Source organism: Myodes glareolus, chromosome 4 (assembly GCF_982192425.1).
Source record: "Myodes glareolus chromosome 4, mMyoGla1.1, whole genome shotgun sequence".
Taxonomy (NCBI): domain Eukaryota; kingdom Metazoa; phylum Chordata; class Mammalia; order Rodentia; family Cricetidae; genus Myodes; species Myodes glareolus.
The window spans coordinates 7,078,765-7,093,556 of NC_142029.1; the positions used below are offsets into that span (position 1 = coordinate 7,078,765).

The 14,792-nt window shown below is 43.9% G+C and overlaps 1 protein-coding gene across 9 annotated transcripts in view; it reads left to right on the forward strand.

Annotated features, from left to right (window-relative positions):
• Positions 1-4,729: 4,729 nt before the first annotated feature.
• Rbms3 (RNA binding motif single stranded interacting protein 3) overlaps positions 4,730-14,792 on the forward strand; it is a 796,347-nt gene continuing 786,284 nt past the window's right edge. For all 9 annotated transcript variants that reach the window (XM_048423668.3, XM_048423677.3, XM_048423671.3 and 6 more), the window contains exon 1: positions 4,730-4,843. The gene's annotated coding sequence lies outside the window, so the exon portion shown is untranslated. The remainder of the gene's footprint in view (positions 4,844-14,792) is intronic.

Below are 14,792 nucleotides of genomic sequence, written 5' to 3' on the forward strand. Positions count from 1 at the left end.
TAGTTGTCTAGCTATCATTCATATATTTATTTTTTATCATCTATCTGTCTATCATCTATCTCTCTGCCTTCCTGTCTTTATATCTACCTTCTTATAATCTCTTATCTACCAGCCTTCATCTATTTGTTTCTGTTACTTATGTATTTGTCAATAATAATCTGTATGTAACTGTATGTTTATTTACCAGCTGTCTAGTTATCATTCATAGATTTATTTCTCTATCATATATCCATCAGTCTCTCTGTCTGTCTATCATCTTTCAATTTTGGGGTGCTGGAGATGAGACTGAGAGTCTCCTTCATGCTTTGTAAACACCTTATAACTCAACTACATCCCAACCCAGGAATGACTTAGGTCCCAGGAATTTCTTGTGTGGTACCTGATAGCCAAGTATGACATCACATTGTAATGTCTAGAGATTCCCAATTGAGAGGCCCTGCCCCCAATGGATTCTGATGGCAGATAGATAGGAGTTGAGTCTCCTTACGCAAGTGGGCCTTTGCATAAACCTTAAATCACAGGGCAAGCAGTTATGGACTCTCTGAAACTTAGGGGGAACCTCAAGCTGTATGCCATTCTTCCTATATTGTAGAGAGGGATGTCAGTCTTCTCACACTGTAGGAGAGGGATGACAGTTTTCCCACTGTAGGAGAGGACTATGCTCCCACATGGTTGATGCAGGAGAATTGTCTGTATTCTGTCAATCATGTTTTAAATAAACGCTGATTGGCCAGGCAGGAGGTATAGGTGGGAAAACCAGACAGGAAGTGGAAATGATGCAAAGGGAGCAGGAGAATTCTGGGGAGGAGGAAGTTGATTCCTCCCACTCCTGCCCAGATCACCGAAGCAGCAGGATGTGAGCTGCCCAACTGAAAAAGGTACTGAGCCACATGGCTAAAATAGATCAGAAAAATGGGTTAATCAAGATATGAGCGTTAGCTAGTAAGAAGCCTGACCTAACTGGCCAATCAGCTTTATAACTTATAGAGATCTCTTGTGTGATTTTACTTTGGGACTAAACAGCTGGGGGACCAGGGCAGGACAGAAATCCGAACAAGCAGGCCCCCTCATGTTACACATGGTCATCCCATCTGCAAAGAATCCTGCATACCAAGCTTCCTCTTCATGTATAATATCTACCCAGATTTGAACAACTCTCTTAATCTACACTCTTATTCTGTGACCTAATTAAGGCTAATCATTCTTTTATTCTACTTAAATAAAAATAATAAGAAAACAACTGCTTAATAACTTCTTTTAGACATATAAATAACTAATATATATATATATGGATAGATAGATATAAGAGATTATTTTATCTCTTATTCATGTCATAATCTGTGGTGAAAGCCTACACTTGGGAGAGGCAGGTAGCTCACTCTCCCAAGTTTGAGGCCATCTAGATAGTGCCTTTTGGGCCTCCAGACAAGTCAGGGCTACATAGTAAGACCCTGTCTTTTAAAAAAGTTTACTTGTCTAGTATGGTTCATAAAATGGATTCTCTCCTTAATTGTTTTTTCAAGAGTCTGTTTCCACCACCAGAACCCAGAGGGATTTTCTTAGTTCATGGGGACATGCTAGAGCACAGCCGGCCTTTGCAACAGAGGTCAGCAATGACTGTCCCCCAGGTCCAAAATTAGTTTCTCTTAATCCCCCCTCAAGGTGTACCATTTGGCGCTCCAACTTGAAAGGACTTTAAACATAGAGGATTTCATCGTCTTTGAACATTATCCAGAAAATCCCCTCTAATTAATCTAATCCCTGCAGACATATGCTTGCTGATCATTATAAATCAAGAACAAAAGTATCCATCCTGCTTGGAAAGCTTTACTTTAGGCACAAAGAATCTTAATCTGGGTTGTTTACAGTTCAGGTTGCAAAAGCACAATCAGGGGCTTTGGTGGACCCACCCCTGTTTTGTAGCAACAACTGTCAGACACAATCATCTTCACGTGTAGACCCATCCCTTCTGCCTTCCTCCTCCCATGTCCTAACAAAGTATACAGCCAGCAGGGTTCCAGCTACCCCAGAGGTCGTACACTGTGCTCATTTGTTTGAATCAAATTTATTTTAGTTTCCCTAGTGATTTAATTTTTGAGTGAGTGTGTGTGGACGTGTGCAAATCACGTGACTGTAGGTGCATGTGAAGGCCAGAAGAGGGCACCTGGTCCTTGGGAGTTCCAGGCAGTTGTCTGCTGACTGTCTTAAGCGCTGTGAACCAAACCTGGGTCCTCTGTGAGAGCAGCACATGCTCCTAACGACTGAAGCTATCGCTCCAGCCCCCAACTTTCTTTTAAAGGACAGGAAGGATGAGTTTGTTTGTTTGTTTTATATATTCTGTTGCTGATCTTGTTCTCTCAAGTTCCAAAATTAAAAATCTATTCTCTTAGCACAGATGGTTTGCTTGTCTGAAAGTGAGCCTGTTATGTGAGTTCAGTCTTTAATACTACGTCAAGATCAGCGCCTGCTGTGTCTTTGCACCTCAGCGTCCAGAAGTAAATCACCCCTTGGGCTTTCTCTCCCCCCACTAAATTTCCTGTTCCCTTTTATTTGTGCTTTCTCTCCAGTTTCTAGCTTTCTGCATCTCGCTCAGTTCTTTGTAAGCTCTTTTATAAGCCAGACCTGCTATATCAGTAGGATCAAGGCTGTGCTGACCTTAGTGGTAGGGGATTGTCTAAGATCTTTGGATATACTTTTGTTCTTAAACCCTAGAGTTATAGTAAATAACCACATGCTACTGGGGATCTTTATCTATGCTTCACATACTTGCATGTGGATTTATGTCTTTTATCTCCCTTCAGTCTAGTCTATATGTTGGCAGACAAACAGAAACCTCTCTTATTGATTGTGTTTACCGATATGGAATTTGATATCCTACCTACACATAACGCTTTTCCAAGATCAATTATAGCAGTGGCTGATATTGTTTTCTTTCAAATGCTAGATAGTAACTATCTTATTTGGAGGGCAAGTTGTCTATTTTGACAATACAGCTTTGTTCTCTAGAAATGTGGGAGTGTGGTTGCACTTCAATAAATATTTACTTATACATACTAGATAAAATTTGAACTCATGTAATTTTCCTATATTTGGTATTATAATTCGGGTTAGTCCGCTAGAAGATTTCTGTCCCCCCCAGTCCTGTAATAATCACACTGAAATTATTAATTAAATCACTGCTTGGCCCATTAGCTCTAGCTTCTTATTGGCTAACTCTTAAATCTTAATTTAACCTATTTCTATTAATCTGTGTATCTCCACATGGCTATGGTTTATTGTCACAGTTCTAGCATGTCTGTCTCTGGCAGCGGCTCCATGTCTTTTCTTTGGCTCTGCCTTCTTTCTCCCAGCATTCAAGTTAGTTTTCCCCACATAGCCCTGCTATGCTATAGGCTCAAAGCAGTATCTTTATTAACCAATGGTATTTACAGACACATCAGTAGTCATTTAAAAAGAAAATTTATCTGGGTTCTGGGAATTAAGCTATGTCTCCTGAAAGAGCAGCCAGTGGTCTCAACAGCTGATCCATTTCCCTCCATCTTGATAAGATTTAGGGAAGAGAAAATGTGAGAGAATGTAAGGAAATACACCCCTGTGACTGAGGAATGCCCTTCACAGTGAGTATCCTTTGTGTAGCATGTAGTTGGGAGCATCACATAAGTGAAGAAGAGGATAGCTTGGAAAACATTCAGTCTAATATGTAAACAAGGACACTAAAAAGAAATCCCACACGAGCTCAGAATTGAGTATAATAAAAGGTTATTTATTTAGGGGTAGACTCACAGATCATAATCTTCTACTGGAATGGGGAACAGCAACCAAATCCCATTGCCAGAAAAGAGGCCAGACTTACGCTTTATTGATGGAGGAGGGTTATCTGTCTATTGTGTTATTTTCATTGGTCAATAAAGAGACTGCCTTGGCCCTTTGATAGGACAGAAAATTAGGTAGGCGGAGTAAACAGAAGAGAACGCTGGGAAGAGGGCTATGAGGCAGAAGCCATGGAGCCAGCCACCAGGTCAGACATGTTGAATCTTTTCCGGTAAGCCACCACCTCGTGGTGCTACACAGATTATAAGAAATGGGTTAATATCAAGATATGAGAGTTAGTCAGTAACTAACTCTCTAGAGATAATGGGCCAGGCAGTATTTAAATGAATACAATTTATGTGTTATTATTTCTGGGGCTAAGCTAGCCATGCGGGAGCTGGGCAGGACGAAAAGCAGGCCTGCCTGCAGCTCCATCACTACAGATGGCGCCCAACGTGGGGCTCGAACCCACGACCCTGAGATAAAGAGTCTCATGCTCTACCGACTGAGCTAGTATAAGAGGCCATGCCCAAGTGGACGGGGAACTTCAAGGCTACTGGCAGTAGGAATTCCTATAGCAAATATGAGACTCCAAATTCCTAGGTTAATTAAAATAACCTTTCTACAATCGATCTATCTGAACCCCAGAGATGCTTATCATCATTGCATCCATATTTTATGCTTTGATGTACATGGAGATATTTAGACAAACTCCCCCATCTTTACTTTGCAAGCACAGTATGATTTTTCAAGATATTATAAAATATATCCTCACAAATCCTTTGGCTTAGCAGCCTTAAGTATAGATTGAGCAATATCCTGGAAATGTTTCTTTAAATAGGGGAAAGAGATAGAAACGCCACCAGTTAGAAGGGTTCTTTGTGTTCTATAGAATGCGACCAATTGACTATGGAAGCATTCAGGCTCTTAAAGAGAAAACAATCCATATCCATTAGAACAAGACAATGAACCAATATCCCAGCTTGACTTGGTCCAGGCAAATGAGACACGAACTAGCTGATTGGTCCATCAGGTAAGCTGAGCTGCCTAGCCGGAGACCCCTCATTTTATTCAGGATGAAAGGGAGATGTCATTGGGAAGCCACTATGTTGACCATTTCTCTATGCTGCTAAGAGATCCCTTGGAACCGCCATTCCATAAACTAGTTAAACCAGCTTTGGGAGCCCCATGGGGATGTGGTTGGCCCCCTGAGAATGGTAGGGTATGTTTTCATCTTGAGGGCTTGGAGTAGTTCTCTCACAGACAGCACATCAAGAATATCCTGACTGCTACCTCCCGCCTTTGTGTTTGGCGAGGCTAAAAGTAACATTCGGTTGAACAGTAAGTAACTTTGGCTACTTCAGTCCCTGCTTTTAGACATAGAGAATTTCTCCTAAAGCAACGAAAGTTAAAGATTCAGGGGTTGAGAGGATTGGCTTGGTCAGTGAAGTATTTGCCTTTCAAGGATGGGGATTTGAGTTAGCCCAGAACATAAACTACGTGGGCAAGGTGATGAATGCTTGCGGATCCCAGTGATTGGGAGACTGAGCCATGCGGATTCTTGGTCATCACTGGCAAGACAACCTAATTTAACTGATGAGTCCAAACCAATGAAAGATTCTGTCTCAGAAAACATGATACCAACACACACAGGTGGACATGCCCCAACCCCGTGCTGGATATTTTCATGTCAACTTGATACAAGCTAAAGTCATCTGAGCGAAAAGAACCTCAATTGAGGAAATGCCTCTATAAGATAAGCCCGGGGGAGAATTTTCTTAGTGAGTGATTGATTGTGGTCAGTGCCGTCCCTGGTCTGGTGGCCCTGAATACTCTGAGAAAGCAGCCTGAGCAAGCCATTGAGCATCCATTCTCCATGGCCTCTACATCAGCTCCCACCTTCAGGTTAATTCCTTTTGTGAGTCTCTGGACCAGCTTACAACCATGAATCTTCAGCTTCAGTTATTAACTTCTGACAGTGCTCTGGCAATATTAAGGTTGTCATAGAAATGCAAAAACAAAGTTTTGCTTGTTCCAATTTATAGGATGAGTACATGCCACATGGCATGGTCATGAGTATGCTTTAACATGACAGGATGTGACATCTTCCAGCATTCTGGATCACAGGTGAACACAGCATGTCTTCATCACAGATATATTTGGCAATAGATCAGTGTGGAGCTGGCTCAGTCAGTAGAGCACCTGCTGGACAAGCAGGAGAGCTTGAGTTCAGTGTGAGGCCCAGTAATGGCAGTGCACACACCTGTAACCCCAACTCTGGGGAGGTGGGGACAAGCAGATCCTGTGACTTGCTAACCTGGGAGTCCAGCTAATTAGTGAACTGCAAGTTCCACAAGAGACTCTGTCTCAAAGCTTAAGATGAAGACGTGATCCCCACCATTGGTCTCCAGATGCACACACACTCCACGCACAGATACAAAGAAATGTACACATGCAGATGTATACACACCCTACCCAATGGAACGGTGACCTGCTCTTGGTTGTAGAGGGTTGTCTGATACAAGGAACTTTGGATGCTTACTGATGCCCCTGGTTTCTGTCTTTGGGATGTCGATGGCTCTCTTGCCCTGAAGTGACAATGAGCAATGCTTCTTGACAGAGGTAGTTGCACCCTGTGGGGCAAAATTTTCATAGTTAAAACCCTGGTCTCATTCCCACTCTATTGTGGGTATCTTTGTGATACTGTCTATTATTAATATTTGCTGCAGGCTGGGTGGGTGTGGTACATGCCCATGTGTGTGTTGGGGTGTGTATGTTCTTGTGTACATGTCTTTGTGCACAAAAGTCAGGGTCTCTCACTGAACTGAGAGCAAGACTGGCAGTTTATAAGCTCCAGCAATCTTCCTGTCTCCTGCCCTCACAGTGCTGGTCCTACAGTCAGCCAAAGCCTTGCTAAGCTTTTGATTTGGGTGCTGAGGATTCAAACCCAGGACCTCATGTCTGAACAGCAAGCACTCTTACCTATGGAGTCATTTCCCCAGCCCTGGCTAGTTTTCATCTTTTCAAAATGTGTGGATTTTATACTTGAGCCACCTTTCTGGCACTTGATTTATTTTTCTGGAAATAGCCTGCAAAATTGAGCTTTTTAGGTATGCGTCCCCTGTTCATTTCATGACCGTATTCATTTACATAAATTCCTATTTGGTAGAGGCCTATCTCCTGAGAAGAATGTCTAAACTGTGCAGAAGGGGTTCTTTATGGGGCAAAGGTTGAAGCCTAAACAGTTCTGGTGCCATAACCACTCGTGTCAATTGCATTATGGGAAAATGACGCCTTAGATCTTAGATATAAAATGCCAGCAGGATCAAAATGAGGAACATTTTGGGGATGTGCCTGAATTATTTTTGAGTACATGGTTTCCGTGTAAGTGTTTATTTGGGTGAGAAAAAATCATAACTATTATCCCCGTTCTAATAAAGGTCTTTATTTGCCAGATTAAAGAAAATCCATCAGTGAGCAAGCCAGAACAGTGACAGAGGAAGTATTTTCAGTCCTGAACTTCTCACCCCAGACTCTTGAGTCTGCATATTTATTTTATACTGAAAGGGAACCAAGTGACTAAGAAGGTGGTAGCGAACGTCACGGGCTAGCAAGAACAGGTTGTGACTGCTACTGGCCTGCAGAAAAGGGAGTCACATTGTGTGTGCTAGTTTCTTATGCTCTATGTTAGCATAATTATATATACTGTATATATATACATATAAGCATATTCTATATTGATGCCATGTATATAGAACAATACATGTTGCTTTTAGCATGTTTTTTTTATTTTATCTTTACTTTCATGTATGTGTGTGTATGTGTGCGTGTGAGTTCTTTCTTCTAGTGAAATTGATTCTCCCCTTCCACCATATGATTTCCTGGGATCGAACTTGAGTTGTCTGGCTTGGGAGCAGGCACCTTTACCTACTGAGCCATCTCGCCAACCTCCTGTGTAGTTTTTAATCTACTTAGTTTCTGTTTTGCATGTCACTCTCTTCCTCTCCTGATTATCTCCAATTTAAAATGATACCTGTCATTGTTTAGAAGAGAGGCCCTAGAGAAGGAAACTGACCACTCAAACCAATCTGCTTGAGGAAGTGTTCTCCATCCCCACAAAAAAAGACGCAGATGGAGAGAGGGAGAAGGGGTAGCGGGGGGGGGGGGATGCAAATGGGAGGGAAGAGAGAGGAAAAAGCCAACAAGTTGCTTACTGCTTATAACAACAACCTGCCCTGTATCATAGCCTTTTATATATTTTGGAAACTAAGACAAAAGCTGTGCCCCTATTCCTTAGACCAGTGGTCAGGAACTGAGACTGTAGTGGCCCCATCTGATGGGGCTGTAGTCCTTTGAGACTTGGTGATAGTGTCATAGAGATCATTCATTCTTTTCACTGAGCAAGACCAAATTATTACTCTGTGAGAGTGTGATGTCAGGTGTCAGCACACAGGGGTCAGCACACACACAGGTGTCAGCACACACACACAGGTGTCAGCACACACACAGGGGTCAGCACACAGACGACAGCACAGGGGTCTTTGTACAGTTATCAACACAGAGAGGTCAGCCTGTAGAGATCGCCTTTGATGTCTAACTAGTCCACGTTATGATTCGTCAGTATGGCCCTAGGGATGACATGGTGGAAAGATATATATCTTAAGAAAAGGACTCTGTGTTTTATTCTCAAATCACAGTGGGACCAGTAGTAAAGCTAGTTCTCCAGAGGTTTAAAGAAGGATGTTATGTGTTCTTGATGCCTTTTCTACATCTCGCTCATTTCCTTTTGCTTGCATTCGTTCTACCATACAAGAAAACATCGTATCTACAAAGAATCCTGGTGTTCTTACTTATTCCTCTTGTCTCCAATGAGATCTGAGTTTAAATCCTGACGTGGGCATCAGCTACCTAGAGACCACATTGGTATGAGACCTCTGGTCCCCTCTGGTTCCTTTCCATAGGAAACTCTGCTCTGGACTGCTTTGAATCCCTAGGTAGCATCACATCTGGTGCATAAGAAGTAAGGCAGTATGTGTATTTCTTACATGCTATATGGAGAGAATATCCCAAATAAATAAGAAAGCCGGGTTGGGAGGATGGTGCAGTGGGTAAAATGCTTCGCAAGTACAAGGACCCAAGTTCCACCCCAGAACCCAACTTTTAATGATGGTGTGGCTGTAGCAATATGTACTTGTAATACCACTGCTGCGGAGGCAGAGAAAAGGGTGTCCCTGGGACTTACTTGTCAAGGTCCAGGCCAGTGAGAGGCAGGCCTCCCAAATCAAAGTAGGTGATAACTAAGAATCACACACACACACACACACACACACACACACACACACACACACACAATTCAGGAGATGGCAAGTGCTATTTTGAGTTGGATTTCCCAGCTCATCTTGTATATAATATATGGGCCCCAAGCAACTTCTTCTGCTAACATGAGTATGCTTTGCCCCACTCATGTCAAGGTGGATGGGATTCTAATAGTAGGATATGATGAGGGCTCCTGCCGGGAAGCTCATGCTGACCTGTGACAGGAAGTACAAGGAGGAGGGACTGACCGGGTTTGGCATGGTAATGGTTAACATTTTAGGGCTCAAAGCTCTTCTCTTAGTGCTTTTGGGGATAAAGCAGATTGCACGAGCCTTTAAGTGGCCTGGGTTTTCATTCTGTTTACTCGTGAGTCATTAGTTTTGCCTTCCTAAGAGTGGATGTGGGTGGGTGTCTGCATAATGAATACTATGGAGCCATGCATGGCTTAGCTTGGGTTACAAACTCGAAGTCTGTGTAGGACATAAACATTTTTCTAAAGCAGGCCTGGCATACTTCCTGCAAAGGCTCAAATCATCCATAGGAAGCTAGATACTGGTTGTACCATCTGTGTTGAAACTTGTCAATAATATGAAAGTACTGGACATGGCTGAATTCCAATAAAGTTTTATTTACAGAAAGAAAACAAGTGGCAGTCGGAATGTGGCCCACAGGCTTGCAGTGTGCAGAAGGATTGTCTAAGAAGATCCAAAGTGGATAGCATGGGAAGGGAGTCACCTGTCTATAAAACGGCTGGTCATCTTGGTGATCATACATATATAATCAAGTTCGGCTTCAGGGAGCATTTACGTGGCTTGAGTACCCACTGTTCTTCCGCCACCCTCCACCCACCTATGAATCCTTACCAACTAAGAAAATAGTACTTCTGCCACCAGGACATGTTCCCCTCACCCTCTCCTTAATTCTCTTAGTCTGTGCCTGCCTTGTGCTAAGGCTGCCTCCCTAGTGACAACCGCTCTTTGCTTTGCAGAACAATTTAGTCTCCTCAAGCCTCAGCCTGCATCTCTTGAAAAAGATCCTACACTGGCCTGCCTGCCTGGGCCAACTCCCTGAGCCTGTGGGCTGGAGAGAGTATCACATTTCAAATGGATTAGCTGACTACTGGGAATGCAGAAGGGGTCTGAAAGTCTCTTAACTTCTAAATGCAGCGCATAATGGAGCTCTATGAATATTTAATTGAAGTGCAAGACCCAAAGTTCTTTGCAATTAGTTTAACCATTGCTTTCAGTAGAGAAACCGAGACTTTCCCAGGATTGTCTCTGCGCTGTTTGCTTCTCTCCTTCAGAACTTCTCAGCAAGCTGGATCATGACCACTTTTTATAAAAGGCTCTGAGTCCATTCCTTTTGATGCCACAGCCCCCAGAGTTTCCCCGAGTCACTGGTAAAGAGCGAGGAGACTCATGCAGTGGTCACTGACATGTCTAGTTACCCTTTCCCTCCTGTCTCTCCTTAGAGCCTCAGCAGAACCTGGGCACCAGGCCTCGCTGTGGCACCCACCTGCTTACCTCTTCATGAAAGGTGAAACTTGTCCAGAATCGTAATGACCCTTTGCCCTTTGCTACAAAAAGCTTAGACGATGCTTGGCACAAACCCTGCTCAGAAAACACTTGGCTGAGTGAATGGCCCCGAGCCCTCGCGTTCCTGCTCAGTCTGATCCTGAGGAAGGGCACTGATGTTTTCCCATTTGCAGTGTGAGAGTCTCATAAACCACTGCAGCGCCACTGAAGGCTTGACATCTGATAAGCCTCTCTGCTCCACACATAGTCTGCCTATGGCAACCGTGACTTTCAGGAAACAGCGTGGTAGAAAAGCAACAGGACGTCACGGCTAGAAGAATGGAAAATGCATCCAGGAGTCAGGAACGGCTGGATGTGAGCAGCCTTGCGCTGGGAAAGAGAATGGGGTGTGTTCCGTGAGAGCCATTAGGGATGAAGTGTTGGAAGAAAATGGGGAAATCAGGTTAGAAGGCCATGGCTACAAGGAGCAGTTGGGGGTTTGGCAGCCTAGCATTTCAGAACACTGGCATGGGATAAGAGTGTTCTCTTTCTTCTCGTCTGTGTCCTCCAACCCTTTTTCCCTTCTTCTCTCGCCTCTAACATGAGCATCATTCACCATATATTATGAAGGCGCCTGTGTGTGTCCAGATTCGTGGAGGCCCTTGTGTTGCTTCCTTAGATATTACAACCAATTATCTTTATGTATTTCTATATGCATGTGTGTGCATGCGTGTTCAGGAGTGGGAGGCATGTACTCCGGGTCAGTGGTCAGCCTCCATTGTCATTCCTCAAGAGCTGAGACAGGGCTCCTAACTGTGTCCTCAGGTTCACTGATGAGACTAGTGTGGCAGCAGGTGTGCCCCAGGAATCTGCCTACCTCTGTCTTTCCAGGATTGCATGTGTGTGCTACCAGACTTACCTTTGTGAAACACTGTGGGTGCTGAGGCTGAAGACTGACCATCCTACTTGCTTAGCGAGCGCTTCAGCAATTGCGTGATCTCTCCAGGCCCATGTTAGCTACTTCCGAACTGACCCAGGCACCTCTAGTGTGTCCTCCGGTGGCCCCTCCATGGGAACACATTCCTAGTCACATCTAAAATTTTTAAGACACAAGTCTGGCCATGTTGCTGGACTTGTTCCTTCACCTCTGAGGACGCAGGAAAAGCACCTTCCTGAGTGCTGCCAGCCTTGGCCCTTCACCAGCCACCTACAGGCCCTATCTTGCTTCCTTCTCTATTGTGAGCCAACCAAGCTTGGTTTTTCTCCACTCCCTGCCTGTGCCTGCTCACACTGTCACTTGAGCCAGCCATACCCTATATCGTATCTCCCGTTTCCTCCAAGACAGTGTGAATTTGACCCAACCCCAGCCACATCCCCAACCATGATTACTGAAGAAGATTTCTGTTTTTTTAACAGTCTGAGGTTATTATTTGTAATAACTTGGTGAGTCCTCTGACTTTTTATTTTAGTGGTGCAGGTGCCCAGCACAATCTTTGGCATAGCAGATGCAGGGTAGGGGTTGAATAAATACCCAGTCTTTAGCATCAAGACACCAAGTGCAGAAAGAATCTTATCCTCTTTCCTGCATGGATGTAAAGTTCTCATATTTCCCCGGAGTCACTGCCTGGCCCTGCTACTTTATCGTGTCCTTTGACTTCCTAGCTCCTTTCCATCCCATTTCGAACCATTCTTTTCCTCTTGTCTTTCTGCTGATGTCTGTTGAGTTTCATTATTGATTTGAGAAATAAACTCCAATGCAGTCAACATTTTAGCACCCTAACGATGTTCCACAGTGTGTGCCTTGGTGCTCTCCTCTGACAGTGGGTTCTGGAAATTGTCATGGGCTGTCACTCTTGGGAGAGAATTTCTGGGTCATGGCACTATTTTTCCTCTTTCACTATGTAATTGTCACAGCAACAGAACAACATAAGACCTTCCATGGCAACATCTGTGAAGAAATAAACCCTTTGGTGCGAGGACACATCTGCTTTCCATATATCTCTAAGTTGTCAGGACTTGCTTTTCCCAGTGCCTTTGCTTATATTTAGCAAATGAATCTGTTTTCCACAGGATAGTTGAGAATGTCTGGATGTGCCATATAGATGCCATGTTGTCCACACCCTGCAAAACTGAGCAGATTCTCAACACCACCTTAGAGAGAGATCTCAGCGGTTTGGAACACAAATACCACTCTTGCAGAGAACCTGAGTTAGCATCCCAGAGACCGTGTTGAGTGGCTCATCACCTCTTGTAACTCCAGTTTCAAGGCAACTGAAGCCCTCTTATGACCTCTGTGGACACTGCACTCATAAAATACATATCCACACACAGACACACATGATACATGTGATTAAATATTAAAACATTAAAAGTTGAAATCACGATACATTCACGACTTCTCTAAAGTTTATTTTCATTTGGTAAACACTGGCGAGACTCAGAAATGTCAAGGATGTCCACTTCAATGCTTTGTTGCTTTTATTTGAAGTTATTTTAGTTCACCTGTCTCTCATCTCTTTATTATCATACACATTATCATAACATAACTGCAGTAAATACATTCTCATCAGCACCTCCAACTGTTGCACCCACCCCTGAGAGAGTTACTGTTGTCGGTTTGGAGTCTATGGTCTCAGACATTTCTCTGAACATTTACAGGTTAATATATGGATTCATAGGTTAACATACTTCCTAAACATATTTAAAGTATACCCATATACCTTTATATAATTTGGATGCTTTCTTTTAACAACTAACAGTATACTGGTAGATTTGATCCCACTTGATCCCATAGAGTACAAACATATGGCTGAGAGCAACCACAACCCCTGTAGCTGTAGCTCACATAATACAGGCGTTTGTTGTTTTATTTATTTATATAGAGTAGATAGATATTTTTAAGTTTGGCTCACTGAATTGGAAATGTTACCAATATTAGTTAACTTTCTAACTAATTTGGTCTTTCTGCTGTGACCAAATACCTGGCAAGAAGCAGCCGCAGGAGAAAGTTCTGAATAGACATAGTTCATAATGGCAGTGCTAGGCACTGCTGTATGCAGTTGACCTCCTGGTGGTAGGAACTTGTGGCAGCTGCTTGGCCACATATCTGTAGATCAGGAAGCAGAAATAGAACACCTCCAAACACATATATTCACTACCTCGAGACAGGCTCCGCTTCTACAGACCCCACATCCTCCCTGCTGTGAGAGTTTTCTTCCTGTGGGTGGAGGCTAAGCAATGTCCACCCTCCTCCTAAGGTCCCAGTGAGAAGCCAAAGCATGATTCTAGCAAAGTTCAGTCTGAGGAAGCCAGTGAGTGTATTGTACTTCTTGCAGGGCGTGAGCGAGGAGTTCCTACAGGAGTGTGGATGGTCCCAAAGTCAGCTGTGTTGGAACATCTGTGCCCAACAAAGACAATAATGTCCTCACAGTTTGAAATGATGGTGACCCCTCCCCTGTAGTCTTTCCCAATGTCTGTACTCTTCCCTGAGACCCAGAGGGCCCCTAGTCATTAAGGCAGAGATACATACAACTGATACGGAGGGGTGGCTGGATTCTCAAGTGAGGGTCCAGTGACGCTCCCTGTGATCTTGTTTAATTCTGGAAGCAAACGGTGAAAAAGCCCTGTTGCAATGACCTTTCTCCAGCAGACACTGCTGAATTCAGGATGGTGGCAGCAGTCTAGTTTTGGGGACAGTGCTGCACACACTCCTGTAACAGCGCCACCAGCTGGGCAATCACGTGCTCACAAATGTTTCACAGGCAAACGGTGGGATGAGCTGTCAACACCCAGATCCATTCTTTCCTAAGCATTCTCTCTCATTAGCTTTTCCCCTCCTCGATATCTGTTCAAACAACATTTAAAAGGGGAGGCATGGCACCTGGGAAGAAACAGTTCCTCTTCTGTCAGGAGCTCTAGAACCTTCAGCACACTTGCCAATGTGCTCACCAGAACTGGGGCAGTTCCCTAGCAACAAGGGAAGGTGGGAGCACCAGTGTCCAGGAAGCAGGAAATGAGTGTGTGCTATTGGGCCTGTAACAACGCAGCATCGGGACTGTGGGTGTTGCTGAGATGAAACCATTCTGATTGGAAAGAAGAAGCAGCCTCTAGAGGGAGGGGACACCAAAGCAGCCTAGGACCCAAGGCTCAGTC